At 37.8% G+C, this 20,874-nt stretch overlaps 1 long non-coding RNA gene across 1 annotated transcript; it reads right to left on the bottom strand.

The window, feature by feature from the left end:
• Window positions 1-8,072: 8,072 nt before the first annotated feature.
• Window positions 8,073-9,411, bottom strand: LOC124883278. The gene is made up of 3 exons (XR_007042143.1): window positions 9,298-9,411; window positions 8,960-9,134; window positions 8,073-8,864 (listed from the first exon to the last, which is right to left on the bottom strand). It is a non-coding gene; the product is annotated as an uncharacterized LOC124883278 (long non-coding RNA).
• Between the last annotated feature and the right edge of the window lie 11,463 nt (window positions 9,412-20,874).

Here is a 20,874-nt window from a genome sequence, read left to right as displayed (position 1 = left end):
TTGTTCATGTAAATGATAAATCATCTTTAAACTCCAGGGTTAATTGTGGAGTACCACAGGGTTCAGTACTTGGGCCAATTCTCTTTACTATATATATATATATATATATTGATGCTTCCAATAGGTCAAATTATCAGGCAGCATGGGATAAATTTTCACTGTTACGCTGATGATACTCCACTTTACTTATCCATGAATCCTGTTGAGCCCAACCAGTTAGATAGACTACAAACATGTCTTGAAGATATAAAAAGTTGGATGACTTCAAATTTTCTGCTTCTAAATTCAGACAAGACAGAAGTTGTTGTCTTTGGACCGGAGTCTTTAAAAAAGAAACTGCTTAGTCGATCACTTAACCTGGATGGCATTAAATTGACCTCCGATAATAAAGTAAAAAACCTTGGTGTTATTTTTGACCAGGACCTGTCATTTAAATCCCATATTAAACAGGTTTCTAGGATTTCCTTCTTTCATCTCCGGAACATTGCCAAAATTAGAAATATCCTGTCCAGGAGTGACACTGAAAAACTAGTCCATGCATTTGTTACTTCAAGGCTGGACTATTGTAATTCGTTACTATCAGAATGTCCAGAAAATGCAGTTAAAAGCCTTCAGCTGATTCAAAGTGCTGCAGCAAGAGTTCTGATGAAAAAGAGAGATCATATTTCCCCTACTTTAGCTTCGCTTCATTGGCTCCCTGTTAAATCCAGAATATAATTTAAAATTCTCCTCCTCACACATAAAGCCCTTAATGATCTAGCTCCATCATACAGAGATCTGATTGTTCCATACGTTCCTAACAGAGCACTTTGTTCTCAGACTGCAGGTTTACTGGTGGATCCTAGAGTATCTAGAAGTAGAATGTGAGGCAGATCCTTTAGTTATCAGGTTCCTCTCCTGTGGAACCAGCTCCCAGTTTTAGTCCGTGAGGCAGACACCCTGTCTACTTTTAAGGCCAGGCTTCAAACTTTCCTTTTTGATAAAGCATATAGTTGGATTGGCTTAGGTTATCCTGAGCTATCTCTGTAGTCATGCTGCTATAGGCTTAGGCTGCTGGAGGACATAATGACCACTTTCACCCTCTTTGCTACATTCTCACACTACTCTCCAATTTAGCATTATTTGCTGTTATTTCAGCTTTTAACTTTGTTCTCTCTCTTTTCTCTTCCTAGAAGCTACACCTGGCCTGACTCTGTGTCTACCTGTGACACCTTTCTGGAGAGGGGCATCGTCCAAGCTTCTGCTGGCAACAACTTAATGCTCACCCTCTACCGATGATCCACATGGCCCTGTCTTTCAGTGTTTAGCCCTTTCTTTCTCCTAGAAATGGCAATTGACTGAGCTTTTACTCTAACTCCATGTGCTCTCTTTCAGACTCTAACCTTGAAAACTGGCTCAGAGCTTATTTGTCCTTTCTTTCCAGGTGAAACAACTAAAGGAGTTACATCCGTTAACATTTACTTTTCCTTCCCTCTGTTCTCTCAAACCTCCAGTCGGTCGTGGCAGATGGCCGCTCACACTGAGCCTGGTTCTGCTGGAGGTTTCTTCCTGTTAAAAGGGAGTTTTTCCTCTCCACTGTCGCTACATGCATGCTCAACATGAAGGATTGCTGCAAAGTCAATGCCAGTGACTGTCCACTGTCTCTACATGCTCATCCGGGTGGAGGGAATGCTGCAAGTCACTTACAATGCAATCAGCTGGGTTTCCTTAGACAGAAAAACATTTTATCCCATTTGAATAAATAACTGAATCGGACTGCACTGTTCAATGATTAGAATTAATTGGAATGTATGTACCTGAGTGTTGTGAAGTGCCTTGAGACGACATGTGTTGTGAATTGGTGCTATATAAATAAACTGAATTGAATTGAATTAATTTATACAATCCTAGCTTGGTCTGGTAGTTGAGTTGGACAGTATTCGAATTTGAGATTGTGACGCTTGTATCTTTTTCCCGTTCAGTAATTCTGCAACTTTGTGTTGGTCTGTGGCATTAATTTCCTATAAAGTCAATTGGAAGCCTTGAAGGTGCATGAACAGCATCTTATGGTTAATTGAGACCAAACTGTTCACAGTGAAAAAGCTAACATGCAAACTGATACTAAGGCATTCATGTGTCATTTACCTTGGAAAGAAATGTCAAAGGGATGCACTTTATGGGAAGAAAGTATGCAGGTTAAGCTAGTGTGATGCTCTGGACAATGTTATGCTTAGACATGTACACCCTACATAATCAGTGTTAAAAACCATAAACTCTTCTTTAAACTAGCACCAGATGAGTTGAAAAAGAAATGACCCTGCATCATTGAGCAGTCAATCCCTCATTTCTGTCCAAGGCCTACCATTTTAACCCTAAAAACAGGAGCATGTGAATTGCTTCAGCTGGATACTGAGTATCGTAAGGCAGAAATTGGTGACCACACAGATTCAGGCTGCCCTTACAAAGCCCAGTAAATAAAAGTATGTTGTAAAGATCTGCCTATACACATAAGAAAAATTGTTAGTTAATCAAAATGCTGGCTTAATACTGTTGGGGATCAAGTTGGTTTCTGCAAAAAAAAAAAAAAAAAAAAAACTAAATTGGGGTGTTTTTAACCCGGCAGCTTTTAGGGAATGGAAAAACAACTCTGGAAATAAATAATACTGCTGTCTTGTAATATCATATCCATTTGCATTTTCAGCATTCTCCTTTGCAACCATTAATCCAGCTGATTTTAGCAAAACCACCTAAACTCTTGCATTATTCCAGGTGAATGAAGACATGCAGGAGGTAGACAGATTTCTGGTTGATTGCTTCAGTACCTGCTATTTACTTCTCAGTCTAGAAGCCCTAATGGCCAATTAAACCCTAGCTGACAAACTCTATGAGGCCCTGACAGTTTAATCAATATGCACAGGATTAGTAGTAAGACTTTGTTATCTGAGTAACCCTCAGCTTTAATTATCATGACAGTTTGCTCTCCTTTCAGGAACATAAATCCTAAAAAAATAAACAAGTCTCCTTTTCCTTTCAGGTATTTAGCAGGACATTTAGCAGGGCATGCAAATGAATCATATATTATCTGAATGCTTTCATGCATATCATCCAGGAAGATTAATCCAACATTAATCTGTCTGGTGTCATTTTTCAGTTAAATCAAATTTGCTTGTTAAAGCCCAGATGTTCTCCTTATCCCCTTCCACAGAAGCCTAACAGCAAGACGGTAAAACAGCGTTTCTTCAATAACTGCAGGAAATCCAATTTTCTCTTTTCCGTATAAAATCTAATATCACTTATCAACACCTCTGAGTGTCATTTGTTTTCATGCGGGAAAGTGGAAGTAGATTGCAGTACCCTAGCAAAAGTATTAGCACCCCCTAAACTTTTTTGTTTATTATTTCACATGACATAAAGTGAAAGGAAAATGATTCATGGTTCTAAAATAATATTGCAAGTTTCGAATTCACCTAAATTTATGCAACACGTGTAACTATTTTGACTAAATATTAGAATCTTTCTCAGAAATTGTTTTGCATCATTGCAGCACTTTATAAAAGCAGAGAAGCCATTCATGATCACCTCCCTTTTTCTGTTTCACTTTGAGATTTAAGTCATTTGGCCTCCATAGCAAGAATTTGGTTACAGCGTGACCCTTGACCTCTCATTCACTTATTTTCTTGATTACCTCTATAGACTGATCCCCTATGGACTTCCAAACAATTAATCTAGAAGATCAATAACCCACTCAAGCCCAATATGCTTCTAAAACAAAAAAACAAAAAACAAAACATGAAGTTTCCCAAGCTTTTAGAAAATGAGTTGCAGGGGGACAGAAGCCAGGAGGTTTAATTAATAAGACACTCAGTGCCATGGGACCATATCCACCTCCAGAAGATGAATTGTCCTAATTGGCTGGGTGAAAGCTCAGAGATCCTCCTAGGTAATTTCATTCAAGGCTTAGATTGATTAGGCCAGAGGTAACCTGTGGACCCAGGTTCCCAGAGGAGTTGTGCGTTGGGCATTTTTGGTCCTGCTTCCAGATTGAGTTGAACATCCATCTGCCACATGTGAGTCAATCATTATATGGAACCAGAGCAGGTATTTAGCGTATCATCATTTAACAGGCAGTCATTTATTGATGCATGTCAATCAGCAAATTCATAAACCAGATGTTACCTCAGATTCCCCTGCCATAAAGATGTATTTTATCACAGAGTTGTTTTACCACAATGGACAGGGTCATTGCCATTCTAAATTTGTCATTTGATCTAAATTATTTGACTGACAGGGTAGATGGAGCCAGAAGAAAAACCAAATAGATACAACAATCTTTTCTCAGAGTATTTTAGGTTGAAAGGACCTATTTTAGGTTAACTGCACTGCAGTTCCCTTTAAAGAGTTATGACTTTGTCTTCAATGCATCAGCTGCAAAGTTGAGAGCTCTATTCACATACATGTTGCAAAAGTATTTAAAACCCTTAAACTTTTCCCCATTTTCTTGCATTTTCCCACATTTGAAACACATATCTGATGGCCATTTGCATTCAGTCCCCCTGAATCAACACTTTGTGGAACCACTTTAACTGCAATTACAGCTGCAGATCTTTTAAAGGTAGTATGTCTCTACCGACCTTTCACATCTAGAGACTAAAGTGAACTTCTTTGCTAAATAGCTCATGCTCAGCCAGATTGGATGAAGAGCATCTCTGGTCTTATATTTTTGAATCTTGCTGCATATTCTCATTTGAAATAAGATCAGGACTCTTTCTCGACCATTGCAACACATAAATATGCTTTGATCCAAACCGTTCTATAATAGCTCTGGCTGAATATTTAGTAATTCTCCCGCTGGAGGGTAAACGTCCATCCCAGAGAATATTACCTTTTGTTTAGCTGTTTAGCTCCATCCAACTTCCCTGTCCCTGCTGAAAAAAAAAAACATCCCTAAAGCATGATACTGCCACCACCATGTTCCAAGTGGGAATGTTGTGGTGTGTGATCTGTAGTTTTAGTTTTCCTCCAATGTTTCTGTTTTGCATGTAGGCAACAGTTGTGCTAAACTGCAGTCTGGACACATTATGGCTGTTTTTCCATTGATGGCTCCCTTCCTGATAAATACGATGATGTCTGTAACAAACCTCAATGTAAAACAAGGTGGTGCAGGCGAAATGTTTAAAACATGTTTCTTGGTGTTCATGAAGCTGTTTGTTCACCAAACCTTTGAGGCTTTCACACATCAGCTTTAGTTTTATGGTTTTTACCCACTTGTTTTATAAAGATTTCGTTTCTCACATATTTATCCTATTTTTAAGCTTTGCACTCCTCTTCTGCATCCTGATTTATTTCCTGGAGCCTGGAGAACACCGTCATATTTATTTGAATTACTCTGGTTGTGTTAAGATGTTTGTATCAATCTTTTGAACCACAGCAAAACAAATCCACCTATGGGCTTCAATAAAATAACCTTGAAACTTGAATTAGACAGAAGTGGATCAGTGACTTTTGAGTGCAGTAAGTTGCTCTGAATTTTATTTCAAGACATCAGACTTAATGGGACTAAATACAAACATAAGCCACAATTTTCAAACATTTTATATACAAGAGTATGAAAACCATGTATCATTTTCCATTCATTTCACAAGTGTGTACTACTTTGCGCTAGTTAATCTCAAACAATTCAAATAATAAACACTGAGGTTCGAAGAAATGTGGTAGGAGATAAGATCTGGAAATGTTTAAACGTTCTAAATACTTTACTAAGGCAGTGCAGCTGACAGGCTTAAAGTGCAAGCAGGCAAAACACCTTCAAATATAATTTGTCTTAAATATGTTATATTTAAAAAACTATAGCTTGTGTTCGAGTGAAACTGAATCACTTTTATATTCTTTCGAGTTAGACATCTTTTTTTTTACTGTTTTGCCCCTCTCATTTTCAACATTTGACCCCATAAATAGCCATGTGAAATCAAATCCTCCCACAGCCTTGCATCTAATCTTAAAGCAGCCAAAATGTAGACTTATGAAATGCACATTGACTGTTAAGTTCAGCTGCTGCAGACAGCAAGACCGGAAACTCTGGCTTGTATTAGGTATGAATTTGAGCCTCAGACCGGCAGTAGCAATGCTGAGGCCAAATCTGAATTTAAATCGTTTCTTTTTTTCTGTATCCTCTGAAGCCACCATTTACTGCAGCTGAAAAGAGGGACTACATACAGACGCCCAGTATGAGTGAGACGGCTCTCTTTAGTTTCATGTCAACAGTGCAAGATTACAATGTATGTTGTAAATGCAATTTCTCTATTCATTACATTTTTCATGTTATTTTTAGAAGCATAAATTTGCATTTGGACTGGGAGTAACCACATTATAGAAGTAATGATTCACTGCATATATTTGATCATTTTAAATAGGCTTATGTATATAATTGCTTTGTTTACAGCAAGAACTACACAATTAATCTGCTTAGAACAAGCAGCATGTACATAATTTATGTTTCTCTTAGTACAGAAGTTGAGAATAGCAAAATCATGTCCACTGTCCTTTTTAACACTTTATTCCTCCTATTGAGCTCCTTTAGATACATGCAGAATCCAGGATTGGTTTTATTTCATTACACTCTTTTACCCCTCAGTTTTTAAAGGGACACCAGCAACTTTTCAAAGATTAATGGATGTGATCTGTAATGGACATTGCAAGTTTGTGGCTGCCTACTAGGGTGATGTGGTGATTTACACCAAGTCCATCTTGACAGTCATGTGAAATGTTTTTCAGTCTTTAAAGAGGCAGATTTGTCAAACTCCTATATTGCAATGTCCTGCCTTTTTAAGCCATTTGTTGTACAAGTGGATGGCTTGGAGAACCTGGTAAGAAAAATCTTGTTCATCATCTTGTGTTTCAGACAATCGGGAGAAGGAGAACACTGGATAGCAGAAGAAAATTGAGACCAGGTGGACGGACCTTTGGCGTTTCACATATACTGGTCTGTGACAGTATTAGGAGGGCAGTTCAGGTTGTGAATGATCAGGATATTGACAGTAATATGGACAACTGGATGACCGTTACTGATCAGAGAGTAAAGGGTGGGGGTTCAATGAGTCTAAGTAGGGCATATATTTGGAGGAAAATAGCTCAGATGAAGGAAATATTACATTGATAAAAAGGCTCCTGAAAGAGAAAGTTAAAATTATTTTAAAATTTAATAAGAAAGACGACCACAGCAACCTTAGCACATTGATGAGTTGAAGTCTATGGATTTAAGAAATTAGAGAAAATCAAAAGTGAAAGAGCCTCATTTTTTCCGAAATATTCGTGTCCAGCAGTTCCAGAAAGAATCAAGGTAGAATTTCTGAGTTAACCTGTTGGGCCATATGTTCCTCCTTCGCTGCAAGTGATAGAGGTATGAACATATTTCAGTAGTCTGTGAGGGTAAACGAAGATTGGTCAAAATCTGGAGAGGACCACAAGACTCAGGAATGTGGCAATAATGTTCAGGACGTGTACTGTAATTGTATTTGACAACATACAGAAGCTGTGAGCTTAGGGGAGTAGTAGAGGTCCGAAGAGTAAAAACAACAAATAAGCCAAGCTAAAATGAGGAAGTAAAAAAGGGTTCAGGAACAGCAAAGATGTTTAATCTAGACAGCATTTTAGAGTTTGATAAACTGATTTTGGTTGTTGCATTTGCAATAAACTGAACTGACCAGGTTAAACACCAAAACTGAAAAGATCATTGTGAAAAGGGACTAAACATTTTTAGGAGTGCATGTGCAATGAGGAATATTTCTTGAGAGCAGATCAAACAAAGACTTCCATGTAACAAATCAACATGATTATACCAAAAGGGAATGCAAGAAGCTTGATAGCAAACGTTCTGGAGTTTAAAGGAGCCATCCAAAAAATATACAACTGGAAATTATATGCATTCAAGAAACATGGCTAAAACCAACATTAAACTGTATTCATAGAGACAGCTAAGAGGGTAATAGGGACAGATGTGTTTTTTTCTCTGAATCAAGGAATGGCAGATCAATTTCAGGGAAAAGGAATAGAGCTTGAGTATATAGCTGTGGAGATATGGACAAACGAAGGAAAACTTATGTTTACAATCATTTCAGAAGGTTATCTTTTAATTTGTGAAATGAGGTAATATTACATTTAGACAAAAAGATAATATGTTTGCTCTGTTTATGAGAGCTGACTGGACTAAATACAAATTACAAGTGAGAAAGGAATTGTTCAAATTCATATCAACAATCAGTTGAAAAAAAGATTGTGCCATGGTGAACAACAGTGTGTGCATGCATGATTGTTTGTACTGTGTGTCTCATGTGTGATGGACTGGAGACATTAGGGTGTTCCCAACCTCTTGCCCACGCCTCCCCCAACAACATTGCAAGGAGAAGCAGCTATAAACAATGCAATGGATGGTTGGAAGAAAGTCAGAAAGTCCATCTTAGAAATCCTGAAAACAGGACGGCAAATGCTAATGTTAGAGTTATACAAAGAACAAAATAGAATATTGAAGAATGTTCTGTAACTCTTTAGGAAGGGTTACAAAAATAGGTAAAGTGTGGAGAATGATAAATAAATGGCATTAGAAAAGATTGTGGATATTCAGTTTTGATTGATGGCGAGACAACAGCAGTAACTAAACAGGAAAAAACAATTTTAGCATAAACATTTATCAAAAATAGTTCACATTATATTTATAAAGAATGAAGAACTTGTAGAATATCAACCATATCAGAGTGTCCCTCCACTTCAAAAGGTCATTTGGAATAATGATGACTTTCAGGGTCCTCTCCCATTTGTTATACAAGTGGATGCCTCTTATACTGGACATGGAGGAGTGTGATCAGGGTGTACCTGGCAAAGAAAAGCCTGTCCTAAAATCCATTACCAGGAGAGAAAAAAAAATCATTCTATGGTGTAAACAGAGGGACTATGGATAAAGTGGGCTGTTGACTTCTTGAAATATTACCTCTTATAAGAAGAGAGTGTGTTCTCCAAACAGATCACAGACCTTTGAAACTAATGCAGTCCAAACCACAGCAGAAAGCCAGAATTCTTCATTGGTGACTCATCTTTCAGCCATATCACTTCATCATACAGTTTTGGTTAAAAAAGTCATCTTGCTCCTTATTCTTCTTGTTAACCTAATAAGTGTGAAATTGTGTGTATATTTAGCATTGATAATGCTTTCCCAAGACAGATGTTATGTCTAATTTGAAATGAAAAGTGTCGGTCATGTTGAGCATTGAGACCCAAATGCAGAGCGTAGTAGAGTAGATGAAAAAGATTAATTACAAACAAACTTACAACTTGACCAGGAACATAGGCAGGTAAGTGATATGAGCAGGATGACAACAGGAGCAAGGGTTCAGAGGACATGGACTCAGACAGCAACAGGGTAGCAAGCTGGGCAGTTTCCAGGAGGAACCGGTAAAAAAACAATGAAAACTAGGGAACTTAAATACTGAGGGAAATGGAGAGTGGACCAATGAACTAGGAGAGGAAATAATCAGGAGAATATGGGACAGCTGGTAACCAAGGGACTTCAGGGAACTGAGGGAGTGTGACAAATAAACACTGATTAGCAGGAATGCGGGAGGTAACAGAAACACATCTAAATGAACTGAAGCAAGTAAAAAATGAAACTAAACTAAAGGACTTTAACAAGGGGGAACCACATCTATAAGGAAATATAAACTTGCACACATCTAACAGAGGAATCCAGGAAGTAACAAAGCTAGACAGAAGGAATCTAATAAACCCGAATGAACAGAGAAGAACCTGGCAGTGCAGAGAAAGTAAACAAACTCAAAAACCTAACACAGGTGGATCCTGACAGTGTCTGAATTTTTGTTGTAGTACCTGTGGACTGAAAGGATTCAGCATACTTTGAGGACATGGATGCCATTTTGAAAGTTGCTGCTGGTCTTTTTTTGAAATTGAGTAATAAACTGTAACTTCTTCTGTTGCTAAGTCCAGACAGAGTAATGCCTAATTTTTTCCACAATACACCTCTATATACCAATGGGAAAATTATTCACCTGAACAGGAACTGAGAAATGAAGTTCCACAGGGCTGTTTTGTTTTATACATGTGATCCATACGAAATGTGATGAGACAAGCTATTTATTTTGCTTAGTAGACACAGCCTTGCTTCCTGATGAAATTTAATTATGAATTATCATCAGCTTGATCAGTAAAAAACCCCAAATTGTTTTCTCCAAACTGGCCATATTCGTCTTAGAGAAAACTCATCATAAAACTTGAAAAACTGGCATATAACACATAAAGAAACAATAATACAAATCTGGGTATTGGATTTGAATATAGTTTAAAAAGAAAATCACATTAAGAACATAACAATCATGTTTTCCAAATAAGCATTTCCAGAGGTCAGTCCACTTGACAGAATCTAATATATGCTATATTGACAATTGTAACCATACGCTTTTTTCAAGAATAGCAGAGCTTGGCTACAGCGGCTTCAAATGTCATGTGCAATAATGCTGACAGGGACCAGAAACAGACCTCACAATACACCAATATTACAGTCTGTCCATTCTAGAATTGATTTCAAGCTTGTTTGTTGTTAGTTAAAACCATTGTTAGTCTTATTTTATCTCACATTTCTTAGGTTGTTTTTATTTTGCAAGCCCGCTACATCCCGAGATTTCCCTGTCTTAGAATAATGGACTAAAACTAACAGTTACTTTGGCCCTCGGCTTCAGCCTTCCTAAAGAACTGGGAGCAATAGGGATTTTACTTTCTTTTAAAAGCAAATTTAAGTCCTAGCTAAGTTTATTGCATTAGAAGTTCTACAACATATGTATTTATGTATCTGGGTTTTTTGTGTCGTTAGTGGCTTTTATTCACAGGAATAAGCGAGGAAATGAGAAGAGAGGGATAGAAGTAGGATAGACATGCAACAAAGGGCTAATTGTCTCCATACCTGAAGCAACCGGTTGCTCCATACATAGGGCAACCGGTGTAGCGCTACACCACGCACAGCACCCACAGCACTTTGAAATGGACTTTCACTTTGACCTTGCATTCCTCAGCGCCTCCATTTTTCTATCCCCGCAGTTGGATCTTCATTTCAAGGCAGTTTTTACTCAATTTGCATATATTTGATTGTCCATTTCCCTACATGTTTCTGTGCTTTTACCTGCTGTAATATATTCAGTTTCACTCTCTCTCTCTCAAAATGTGCTGTAAAAATAATATCTGAAGAAATACAAAATGACTCTTTGCAAGTTAACGCAATACATAAAATAAACCATAAATGCATGTTTATTATGCAATTAGTACTTTTGCTTTGATGTTTGTTAGAATATAAGCTCCCAGACTCAGGTTTCCCTGGGTAAGTAGGACAAGATGCTTTCCTTTCAATAACTTAAACTGAAATTAAAAGGTTAGTATTTATAAACAATGTTTAATGGTGTGAGAGACAAAGAGAGTTTAAAAACAGCAAGCCATCTCATATTCAGGGTTGATCTTTGTTTCCCTGCTTTCAGACAGAGAGCATCTGCGAAGCCACTTTGAGAGAAAACAAAACATCTGTTTCTTTATATTGAACTGTTGACGAATTCAACTCAAGGCCAATAAATCTGCTGTCTTTGTTTTCTGTCATTTGTTTCCTCATAAAACTTTTTCCTCCCTATAAAATTTGGGATTAAGATGGAAGCTGGAGCAACAGCAAAATTCAAAGGTTTAGGGTCAGAATGAGGACAAAGATATTTGCCAGTACCATTTATTTTCGCTTCAACAGTGTACAAAGATGCCTTACAAAGCTAACGTGTGGAGAAATGAGAGAGTAAGCAAAGTGTGAGTTAGTGGTTGGCATACAGCTCCCAGGGGCCCACTACACTTCTTCACAGTCAGTTTGAAAGCAAACACATAATGAAGTAGGCCTCTGGTGAATTCGCCTGTGCTCCTGGACAAACACACACACACTGCACTGGATAATTTGTATTGTGTGAAACAAACTTTGCTATTCTCTTACTGACGCCATGTTTCCTGAGTTAGTTTATGCCAAACCAGTAAAAGCAAACTTCAGTTAAAACAAAACTGACAGACTACTGATCATCCGGGTCCATTCATAATGTATTCCCCTATAAACATTACAATGTGCCAAACATTCAAATTGATCTTTAGCAAATTTGGGTTCAACCAAAAACACAGAAAGTTGAATAAACTTGCTTTACTGACCTCTTTGGTTTGGTTCTTCCTCTATTACTCATTCAAAAAGGATTCAGGTATGCAGATTTTCTGAGTGTGCATGGCCTTTTAGATACATTTATGCTGCTAATTTATGATATCTATATTGCCTCAGATACCACTAATAAATTTGTCTTATATGATGTGAATTCTGTTTTTTGCAGGAAATTTAGCTTATTCTCCCAGATTTGTTAATTTGGCCAATTCAGTAAATGGATCATTGCTAAAAGAATAACAGTGGCCAAAAATATTCAATATGAACACAATATTCTTAGCAACAAGACAAAAAACAAAAGAGTTTGACTTATTTTCTTTGGGGAAAAAATAAGGCATGGGGGAATTTAACAGTTACTTTAATTTCTGGTAGAGACTAGCTGTGTTGCAGTGCTAACAATACCTTCAACATAAATTGAAAGGACAGTCAGTTCCAACTTCTTTTTACAATTTCATCTTTGTTGGTTTACCTTATGCTGCTCGGCCCATTTTCACAAAGATTTTGCAGCAGCCATCCACAGAACATTGTATACCGCGTTTTGGAAAATATGTGTGTGAAGCGTTTGTTTACCCAGTTATGAGTGACAAAGCTAACCATTCCAAAGACAATAATGCTTTTTAGGCTGATGGATGTTTCCTAATAAATTAGTATGTTTAAGACAGAAAATAAGAACAATAATAGTGCTATTGCTAAAAACATTGCCTCCAATGAAAAAAATATGTATTTCTATGTATAAAGTTTCTGTTAAGTCATCAAATTTGTTGGCTGTTAGAAGGGTTTCCTATAAACCAGTTAGGCCTCATTTCCCATGGTATGTCAACAAAGTCAGACCAGTCAAACCAACAAAGCGTGTAAAGTCCAAGCCTTTTTTCAGATATTATAAAGAATGAATCCTCTGTACATCATTTGCAATTAAGACTATGTTAACTTAGATTGTGTCAAAAGTCTCCTGTCATATTAGGAGGAAGCTTTCTGACTCACATGCAAAACCACACTCGGAGACACTTTGAAAAGTACTCAAAATAATTTATTTATACTGACAGGGAATCACTGAATCAGGTAACGGGAATCTGGTCATTTGTGAGAGAGAATATCTGTTAGTTCGGAGCTTTTGCACATTTGGTTTAGATTTCGTTTTGAGAAGGCTTTTGGCTTACAGTTGGGAGGCGTCGTGGTTGCTTCGGCTTGAGAAAGTGATCCGTGTGGTGACCTGGTGGTAAAGGCTGGAGTCCTGAGTCTGTAGAACGTTGGAGAGCGGGCAGGCAGATTTGGAGGGAGTAAGAGCGGTGAGGACAACTTGGCAATGCCTTGTCTAGTGCAGAGTAACAGTTATAAGGGGCTGGTGGGAGGACTCCAGGGTCAACAGACTTCTAACCTGGGAAGCAGACAAGGCTGACTTTAGAAAACACAATCAAAAACTCTTCAGGGTAACACAGATAGAAAACAAACAAGGGTTCTGGAGTTCAGAGGCTTGACTTAGCACAATAGCGAACCATCAGGCGAAGAATAGTTTCCCACAGCTCCTTATAAACGCTTCAGCTCAAAAACCAGCAGGTGCGCTGCATCAGCTGGCCTCCACACCCACCAGTGGATCTCCTCCAGAGCAGCAGAGTTTTCACCACACAACCCTCTCACACACACACACACACACACGCAACAACCCCTTTTTTTTGCCTTTGCTATGTTTTATTATGGCTTTGAGCATCCCAGTGTGCAAAACACAAGATAATAGATATTTGTAACAAAGCCAAAATATATTTCAATTTAAAAAAGCTCCTTAATAAATATTATTGTATTTTCTTTTTCATTTGGTCTTGTTTAGTAGTGTATATAATACCCTCTGGATCAAAATCCTAAGACCAGCAAAGAATGCAAATAGTCATTTGTATTTCACGGTGATGGATCATAGAATTTTAAAATGCAAAAAGAAGAAACAGGAACAATACACAAAAATTAAAAACGTAGGTAAATTATTAGAAATGAAATCCGAACTCAAACAGGCTGTTTTGTTTATTAGCTGATTTAAGGTTTAAGACAAGATTCTGGTCATAAATTTGGTCTTATGCCATATTGGTCAGGCATTCACACTGGCATGACCCCCTGATGGCATAGGCTTTAAACAAGGCAGGATAATTGGAAGCAGTTAGTACAAAGCAGTGGTAGAACAAAAAACATTTTACTTGCACTCAGATGGAGGATCTAGTGGGCTGATCGTGAACACATAAGCTGGTTCTGAGCTTAGATCAGGACCCTTCCTGATAGTGACTGCAGGCCTCATCACGCTGCATGGCTTCCAAAGTAAATCTAGACAATTGTTTTTAGGTGGAACAATAGGGCTAGTCTTTACAAAGTAATTGTTTTACACTGTTTTGGGGTCTTAGGAGCTATTTAAAATCTATAGATTGAATGCCGTTTGTAAGATGTTGTGTTGCCTGTTAACTCCATATTAAAAGATATGGGAACAAATGTTGAATAGAAATAAAATGCAATGTTTGAAAAAAATTAGCAGAGCTCTAAACGTTATTCTCACACTGTACAGAGGGAATTATATAAAACAAGAAAGGCATTTAAAAGTTTCACTTCTCTTGTAAAGTCATTTTAAAAGAAAAGGCATCTAAGATACAAAGGTTAATGTCAGACTTTACAAATTTTAGAGCATTGCAGTCCTTTTTAAACAGTGTCATAATGTAAGGTGGGTCTATGAGTATTTTATAATGGAAAACATCTACTGCTTTATGCAAACCATGTGCTTATGGCTGAAAAGAACAGTTTTCACCAAAACAAAGCAATGATGTTGACGTTTATACCAGAGCTCGGAATGTAAAACTGTAGGGCTATGAGTAATCCTGTTCACATCCCTTTTCACTATTTTAATCCATCATTAAAACTCTTCTACTATCGACTTAATTAAAAACAATTTGCTGCCTCACTGTAAAACACATCATCCACACACCGTGGCTGTATACCTCTTTTATATGCCATCTGCCGCTGCCCTCTGAGCACGCTCCACCTGCAGCTGAGCCTCACTGTGTGAAATCACATTAAGGACCTGGAGAGCTCTGAGGAAAACTCCCATGTGAATCCAGCACCCCTTCATCACAGTACCTGATAAGACTTTGGGAAGGTAGGGAAGAATTGGCCTGCCAGGTTTTCAGCCTCCTTATCAGAGATTCTGTTATTCCCAGTGAATGTTTGGTGGGAAAAGCAAAACTTAATCAAAACTGTTGTGGGAAATGACTTAGACCTGTTAAAAAAAACACTAATGTTCAATGGATTCCCTGTGAATCAGAAATGTTACAAAACACCACTGAAATTAATGAATATTTTGTCATGTTACAGCCACAAGCATCAACATAGTTAATGTACATGTTTGAGAAGTGGAAGAAAAATGATACATGGTTTTTATTTTTATTTAGTTGTTATTTTACAAATTCTGAAAAGTGTGGCAAGTGCTTATATCAACCCCACTTTATTCCAACAGCCCTAAATAAAAACCAATTCCTACTGCCTTCGAAAGGTAGGGTAATCAAAATAAAAATAAAAGCGACGTAAATTACTCTGAACAACCATCCGCACCATGAAACACGGTGGTGGTACCATCATACTGAGGGGATGCATTTGACATGCCCCCTAAGTAAGTACTTTGTAGAACCATCTTTCACTGTAGCTATGTATCTATGTAAGTGTTTACCTACAGTACAGACCAAAGGTTTGGACACACCTTTTCATTCAAAGAGTTGTCTTTATCTTCATGACTATGAATATTGTAGCTTCACACTAAAGGCATCAAAACTATGAATTAACACATGTGGAATTATATACTGAACAAAAAAGTGTGAAAACACTGAAAATATGTCTTAAATTCTAGGTTCTTCAAAATAACCACCTTTTGCTTTGATTACTGCTCTGCACACTCTTGGCATTCTGTTGATGAGCTTCAAGAGGTAGTCACCCGAAATGGTTTTCCAACAGTCTTGAAGGAGTTCCTAGAGATGCTTAGCAATTGTTGGCCCTTTTGCCTTCACTCTGCGGTCCAGCTCACCCCAAACCATCTCAATTGGGTTCAGGTCCGGTGACTGTGGAGGCCAGGTCATCTGGCGCAGCACCCCATCACTCTCCTTCTTGGTCAAATAGCCCTTACACAGCCTGGAGGTGTGTTTGGGGTCATTGTCCTGTTGAAAAATAAATGATGGTCCAACTAAACGCAAACCGGATGGAATAGCATGTCGCTGCAAGATGCTGTTGTAGCCATGCTGGTTCAGTATGCCTTCAATTTTGAATAAATCCCCAACAGTGTCACCAGCAAAGCACCCCCACACCATCACACCTCCTCCTCCATGCTTCACGGTGGGAACTGGGCATGTAGAGTCCATCCGTTCACCTCTTCTGCGCCGCACAAAGACACGGTGGTTGGAACCAAAGATCTCAAACTTGGACTCATCAGACCAAAGCACAGATTTCCACTGGTCTAATGTCCATTCCTTGTGTTCTTTAGCCCAAACAAGTCTCTTCTGCTTGTTGCCTGTCCTCAGCAGTGGTTTCCTAGCAGCTATTTTACCATGAAGGCCTCATTCACACAGTCTCCTCTTAACAGTTGTTCTAGAGATGTGTCTGCTGCTAGAACTCTGTGTGGCATTGACCTGTTGTCTAATCTGAGCTGCTGTTAACCTGCGATTTCTGAGGCTGGTGACTCGGATGAACTTATCGTCCGCAGCAGAGGTGACTCTTGGTCTTCCTTTCCTGGGGCGGTCCTCATGTGAGCCAGTTTCTTTGTAGCACTTGATGGTTTTTGCAACTGCACTTGGGGACACTTTCAAAGTTTTCCCAATTGTTCGGACTGACTGACCTTCATTTCTTGAAGTAATGATGGCCACTCGTTTTTCTTTATTTAGCTGCTTTTTTCTTGCCATAATACAAATTCTAACAGTCTATTCAGTAGGACTATCAGCTGTGTACTGTATCCACTTCCTGCACAACACAACTGATGGTCCCAACCCCATTTATAAGGCTTGAAATCCCACTTATTACACCTGACAGGCCACACCTGTGAAGTGAAAACCATTTCAGGTGATTACCTCTTGAAGCTCATCAACTGAATGCCAAGAGTGTGCGGAGCAGTAATCAAAGCAAAAGGTGGCTACTTTGAAGAACCTAGAATATAAGACATATTTTCAGTTGTTTCACACTTTTTTGTTCAGTATATAATTCCACATGTGTTAATTCATAGTTTTGATGCCTTCAGTGTGAAGCTACAATATTCATAGTCATGAAAATAAAGAAAAGTCTTTGAATGAGAAGGTGTGTCCAAACCTTTGGTCTGTACTGTATGTCAGTTTCCCACATCCAGAGAATACAATTTGTTCATTGTTCTTCAGAAAATAACTCAAACCCAGTCATCTGTGATGAAAAATATCTTTTATTATTATTTTCAAATCTTGCCACATATTCCCCATTGAATTTAGGTGTGGACCAAATGGATAGGGCCATTCTAAAACTTAAATACTATTTGATTTCAGTCACTACTTAGCAACTCTAGCTATATGTTTAGAGAGGTTGTTCTGTTTATCTTTATACTTCTTTCCCTCAGCCTGATTTGGCAACCACCATGTTTCATGGTGTTAATTCAGAGTCTTATGAAGGGAATTGGTTTTATCCAAGTAACAGACAGAATAAAAATGCAAGCCAAATTATTTAGATTTCACATCTCATATGTGCCTGCTATAGGGTCGCTCAAATAAAATCTGAATAAAATAAATTGTAGTCTGTTAAAATGTGACAAAGTTTAAGGACTGTGTATATTTTTGCTAGGCCCAGTATTAGCGATTTAACAATCTACACAGCTTTATTCCTGATAGCCCTTTCCAGCTGTTCTGATATTTTGGTGAAAAACTGTGTTGATTCCTGGAAGCAGTGAAATGCATGAGGCCGCCTGCTCTCACTCAAGCTGTGTAATTGGCTCCCCCCTCTCAGTGAAGTATCCCACTCCCTGAGTAATGCATCTCACTTCTGCCCACCCATTTATCTGCCTATTCATCCCTCCAACCCTTCTGCGGCTTCACCCTCCAGCACCACCTCTCTGCAAGCCTCAGCTACTATTATTCACGCAACATTAGCCACGTATGAATAACAGGCCCGCAACAATGACCTGGACCCATTTCTCAATTTGTGGTTGCAAATGATTTACTGCTATAATGCCAAGTACATTAGAAGATGTACTTGGCAATCATAAAAGCTAAAGTCCAGATGAGTTTGGTGTAAGTGAAACTGGTGTTAGCAATGCAAGAAAGCCCCATCGAGACACTGGTATGTCAGTGGCCGAGGGGCAGATGTTAATGACCTCACACAGTTTGCTGCTGCATGTCATAAATCACCTCCCAACATGCAGCCTTACATCTGGATGGTCATTTTGGGTTTTGTTCCCCCACAGACTGACAGTAAAAAGGAAAAAGGCTTATTTTCCTAAAATATGAAGATATTGTGTCAAAGGTTCTAACTCTGGCTGAGATTACAAATTACAGTCAACATAACTCTCAATCTGACTCTCTTTTTTTATATATTCCACTATTTTGCTCCATAAAATGTAGATATGTTGTCATGTCTCATCTCTCTCTGGCAGCAGAGGAAAGCATGAAAAGTATTCCTGACAGCTGCGGGAGGAAAAACATACGCAGCCGATTAGCTTGAGTTAAAACAACTGTCAGATGGAGGTGATCAGAGAATACCTCTACAAGGAGAGATGCATGCCAGTTTGATGAGCCTCAGGTCTAATTAAGTTGGTTCATATGAAAACATACGGTGCTAAAAAACATGAGTTAGAGATCCCACATGGCTAAGTTTGTCCATTGCAGCAGTCTAATCCATTTTTACTGTGAATAAATACAAAATTGTCAAGAATCTTTTAAGATGATCACATTACAATAAAGATTCTTGTTGCTTTTGATAAATTACATCGGATCAATCAACAACAAAAGTCATGCTCAAGGCCCAGCCGTGTTGATGGAGAATGCTGCCATCTAGTGAATATTTTGAGGGGACAGTTCATTTTGTTGAACTATTAATCATAAAAACTGCATGATCCATTCACTATTCACTATTGCATGTAGCTTGAACATATCAACATGTCTCCATCACGTTACTGATTATAAAGCAGGTCAAAAGTAAGCCGGATGTTTATAAATTGCTAGGAATTTGCAATTTGCTCTCAGTGAAATGCATAGGATGCAGGGAGCTGCACCTAGTTGAGTACTTTATGATTATTCCTGTAAATATAACTAGTTTTATAATAATAATAACAGCTTACAAAAACAAAACAACACACATATAAACAAAAGCAAATCAACAAATACTTGCACTTCCAAACAACAGCAGATGTACTGACATATCTTTTTTTTTTTTTTTTTGTCTTTGCTGTCTGTTTCCCTGCATTTGTTATCGTTCCTTCACCATATTAAAAAAGATAGAACATTAAAAGTAGAGAAAATGTCTTCTTGTTTGTGTCTGCATCAGTTGAAAATTCATAATAATTTCATGTAATAATTTTTGGAACATGAATTTTTTATGTCACATTTTAACTTATTGCTATATTTAGCACACATTTTTGTACTTAGAGGGGAAATGCTAATGTTGATTTTTATAATTTTGGTTTTATTAGTCTAATTGTTTTAAATGCACTGAAATAGTGGCGTTTTAAGACACTTCTACATGCAGCCACTGGGTGATGCTCATTTAACATGGATAACATTGCAGTCAAAAGTTGTCGTTTGTCAAACAAGACTCAGTCATATTCTCCTAATGATAACTAATATAAAACTAAAATCATATAATAATATTAAATATTGTCACATAGTGCAGGTGAAAAGTATTTCCAATAAATTGTGGCCTTTTAACTGCTCTTCTTTCCAAGTGGAATGACAACTGGCACCAATTTTGAGAAACACAAAATTCAGGGCATGAATGTACATATATTTTGGATTATCTGTACTCCACATTATAATACAAAAGGCTAAAATATTAACATACAGTTTCACTCATATTTGATTAGATGCACTTAGCAAGCTAGAACATGACACATGCTTTTTGTAGCCATCAACAAGCTTCTTGCATAAATCTCGATGAATCTTTGACCAATAACTGGTAATTATTATTTAAACATGGTTGGTTTCCTGGAACTGATTTGGCTTTTAACACATTTTCACTGTTCATAGATTTTCTATGAGGTGGAGGTAAGGGGAAATCCAGAAGCTTAATGTTATTCATTTTCATAAACAGTTTTGATGTCTGTTTGGAATAATTGTTCTGTTGAGAGAGAAAAAAAAAAACATGTCCAAGTTTAATCCACTTAGCAATTGATTAAAAGTGAAGTTCATGAATTTAATCGCAGTCCTATGTTTTAATTATCCTACCCACTTTCTGCAATATACCAGTATCGCTAGCAGTCAAAATCAGAGCATGATACCACCACGCTTGATACCTGGTATAGCTTTCTTATGACTGAAAGCTCCATCTGGACTCCTTCAAACATTCTTGTTGTCGTTGTGGCCAAACAGCTCATATGTCCATTAAACCTTTAGTTTGTCCATATGGGCAGCGGCACAATGATTCCCTTATTGTTCTTGTTACTTCATTCTGCTAAACATTCTTAGCCCATTTTTTTTATCTCAATGCAAAGATTT

The sequence above is a fragment of the Girardinichthys multiradiatus genome, chromosome 17 (assembly GCF_021462225.1).
Source record: "Girardinichthys multiradiatus isolate DD_20200921_A chromosome 17, DD_fGirMul_XY1, whole genome shotgun sequence".
In the NCBI taxonomy this organism is placed as follows: Eukaryota; Metazoa; Chordata; class Actinopteri; order Cyprinodontiformes; family Goodeidae; genus Girardinichthys; species Girardinichthys multiradiatus.
This window is presented reverse-complemented; position numbering and strand designations above follow the sequence as displayed.